A 3,795-nucleotide genomic window follows, 5' to 3' on the forward strand; every position below is an offset into this window, starting at 1 on the left:
TGTCCTATAAATATCAATTAAGTCCTTCTTGTTTAATGTATCATTTAAAGCTTGTGTTTCCTTATTTATTTTCATTTTGGATGATCTGTCCATTGGTGAAAGTGGGGTGTTAAAGTCCCCTACTATGATTGTGTTACTATTGATTTCCCCTTTTATGGCTGTTAGTATTTGCCTTATGTATTGAGGTGCTCCTATGTTGGGTGTATAAATATTTACAATTGTTATGTCTTCTTCTTGGATCGATCCCTTGATCATGATGTAGTGTCTTTGGTCTCTTGTAATAGTCTTTATTTTAAAGTCTATTTTGTCTGATATGAAGATTTTATTGCTATAAACTTCCTTCTTAGAACTGCTTTTGCTCCATCCCGTAGGTTTTGGGTCGTCATGTTTTCATTGTCATTTGTTTCTAGGTATTTTTTAATTTCCTCTTTGATTTTTTTAGTGATCTCTTGGTTATTAAGTAGTGTATTGTTTAGCCTCCATGTGCTTGTATTTTTTCCTGTAATTGATATCTAGTCTCAATGCATTGTGGTCAGAAAAGATACTTGATACAATTTCAATTTTCTTAAATCTACCAAGGCTTGATTTGTGACCCTTCATCACTTTAAATATGTCCTGCCACTCCCTTCTGGCTTGCAGAGTTTCTGCTGAAAAATCAGCTTTTAAACTTCTGGGGATTCCCTTGTGTGCTATTTGTTGTTTTTCTCTTGCTGCTTTTAATATTTGTTCTTTGTATTTAATTTTTGATAGTTTGATTAATATGTGTCTTGGTGTGTTTCTCCTTGGGTTTATCCTGTATGGGACTCTCTGTGCTTCCTGGACTTGATTAACTATTTCCTTTCCCATATTGGGGAAGTTTCTGTAATTGATATCTAGTCTCAATGCATTGTGGTCAGAAAAGATACTTGATACAATTTCAATTTTCTTAAATCTACCAAGGCTTGATTTGTGACCCAAGATATGATCTATCCTGGAGAATGTTCCATGAGCACTTGAGAAATATTTGTATTCTGTTGTTTTCGGATGGAATGTCCTATAAATATCAATTAAGTCCTTCTTGTTTAATGTATCATCTTGGAGAGTTTCTGCTGAAAGATCCGATGTTAACCTTATGGGGATTCCTTTGTGTGTTATTTGTTGTTTTTCCCTTGCTGCTTTTAATATGTTTTCTTTGTATTTAATTTTTGACAGTTTGATTATTATGTGTCTTGGCGTGTTTCTCCTTGGGTTTATCCTGTATGGGATTCTCTGTGCTTCCTGGACTTGATTAACTGTTTCCTTTCCCATATTAGGGAAGTTTTCAACTATAGTCTCTTCAGATATTTTCTCAGTCCCTTTCTTTTTCTCTTCTTCTTCTGGGACCCCTATAATTCGAATGTTGGTGCGTTTAATGTTGTCCCAGAGGTCTCTGAGACTGTCCTCAGTTCTTTTCATTCTTTTTTCTTTATTCTGCTCTGCAGTAGTTATTTCCACTATTTTATCTTCCAGGTCACTTATCCGTTCTTCTGCCTCAGTTATTCTGCTATTGATCCCTTCTAGAGAATTTTAAATTTCATTTATTGTGTTGTTCATCATTGTTTGTTTGCTCTTTAGCTCTTCTAGGTCCTTGTTAAACGTTTCTTGTATTTTCTCTATTCTATTTCCAAGATTTTGGATCATCTTTGCTATCATTATTCTGAATCCTTTTTAAGGTAGACTGCCTATTTCCTCTTCATTTGTTAGGTCTGGTGTGTTTTTACCTTGCTCCTTCATCTGCTGTGTGTTTTTCTGTCTTCTCATTTTGCTTAACTTACTGTGTTTGGGGTCTCCTTAAAGAAAGAAAGAAAGAAAGGGAGGGAGGGAGGAAGGAAGGAAGGAGATAAAATAAAGTAAAATGAAATAAAGTTATTAAAAATTTAAAAAAATTATTAAGAAAAAAAATTTTTTAAGTTAAAAAAACAAAACAAAAAAAAAAACGGACGGACAGAACCCTAGGACAAATGGTAAAAGCAAAGCTATACAGACAAAATCCCACACAGAAGCATACACATACACACTCACAAAAAGAGAAAAAGGGAAAAAATATATATATCTTTGCTCCCAAAGTCCACCTCCGCAATTTGGGATGATTCGTTGTCTATTCAGGTATTCCACAGATGCAGGGTACATCAAGTTGATTTTGGAGATTTAATCCGCTGCTCCTGAGGCTGCTGGGAGAGATTTCCCTTTCTCTTCTTTGTTTGCACAGCTCCCGGGGTTCAGCTTTGGATTTGGCCCCGCCTCTGCGTGTAGGTCGCTGGAGGGCGTCTGTTCTTCCCTCAGACAGGACAGGGTTAAAGGATCAGCTGACTCGGGGTCTCTGGCTTACTCTTGCGGCAGGGAGGGAGGGGCACGGAGTGCGGGGCAAGCCTGCGGCGGCAGAGGCCGGCGTGACGTTGCAGAAGCCTGAGGCGCGCCGTGTGTTCTCCCGGGGAAGTTTTCTCTGCATCACGGGACCCTGGCAGTGGCGGGCTGCACAGCTTCCCGGAAGCGGAGGTGTGGACAGTGACCTGTGCTTGCACACAGGCTTCTTGGTGGCGGCGGCAGCAGCTTTAGCGTCCCATACCCGTCTCTGGGGTCCGCGCTGATAGCCGCGGCTCGCGCCCGTCTCTGGAGCTCCTTTAAGCGTCGCTCTTAATCCCCCCTCCTTGCGCACCAGGAAACAAGGAGGGAAGAAAAAGTCTTTTGCCTCTTCGGCAGCTCCAGACCTTTTCCCGGACTCCCTCCCGGCTAGCTGTGGCGCACTAACCCCTTCAGGCTGTGTTCACGCAGCCAACCCCATTCTTCTCCCTGGAATTCGACCGAAGCCTGAGCCTCAGCTCCCGGGCCCTGCGTGCCCCGGCGGGTGAGCAGACAAGCCTCTCGGGCTGGTGAGTGCTGGTCGGCACCGATCCTCTGCGGGAATCTCTCTGCTTTGCCCTCCGCACCCCTGTTGCTGCTCTCTCCTCCGTGGCTCTGAAGCTTCCCCCTCCGCCACCCGCAGTCTCCGCCCACGAAGGGGCTTCTAGTGTGTGGAAATCTTTCCTCCTTCACAGCTCCCTCCCAGAGGTGCAGGTCCCGTCCCTATTCTTTGTCTCTGTTTTTTCTTTTTTCTTTTGCTCTACCCAGGTACGTGGGGAGTTTCTTGCCTTTTGGGAAGTCTGAGGTCTTCTGCCAGCGTTCAGTAGGTGTTCTGTAGGAGTTGTTCCACATGTAGATATATTTCTGACGTATTTGTGGAGAGGGAGGTGATCTCCGCGTCTTACTCTTCCGCCATCTTGAAGCTCCTCTACATTGTATTTTTAATTGTTTTTATTTTTGAAAGGATATATGCCTGTGGAAAAGACTCCAAATGTTCAAAGGGCATACAGGAAATGTTAAGTTTCCACTTGCCTGTCTAGGACCCCAGTTTTACAATTTTCCTTTCAGAGACAACCATATTACCAGTTTCTTATGTTTCCTCCTGAAGATGTTTGGTGTATGTAAGAATGTCACATGTATGTGTGTGTGAAGGGGAGTGTTTTTCCCTCTTTTTCCTTTTTTAGACAGTTGGTACCATACTGTCTACACTGTTCTGCTTCATGCGTTTTTTCACTTCATTGTATATTGTGGAGATCGTACCAAATCAGCGCCTGGAGTTCTGTCTTCTGCTTTTTTTTTTTTTTTTCCTGTGGTACGCGGGCCTCTCACTGTTGTGGCCTTTCCCGTTGCGGAGCACAGGCTCCGGACGCGCAGGCTCAGCGGCCATGGCTCACGGGCCCAGCCGCTCCACGGCATGTGGGATCTTCCCAGACTGGG

At 43.1% G+C, this 3,795-nt stretch overlaps 1 protein-coding gene across 1 annotated transcript in view; it reads left to right on the forward strand.

Annotated features, from left to right (window-relative positions):
- LOC114486805 (proton-coupled amino acid transporter 1-like) overlaps nucleotides 1-3,795 on the forward strand; it is a 65,079-nt gene that overhangs the window by 47,780 nt on the left and 13,504 nt on the right. The window lies entirely within an intron of this gene.

The sequence above is a fragment of the Physeter macrocephalus genome, chromosome 8 (assembly GCF_002837175.3).
Source record: "Physeter macrocephalus isolate SW-GA chromosome 8, ASM283717v5, whole genome shotgun sequence".
NCBI lineage: Eukaryota > Metazoa > Chordata > Mammalia > Artiodactyla > Physeteridae > Physeter > Physeter macrocephalus.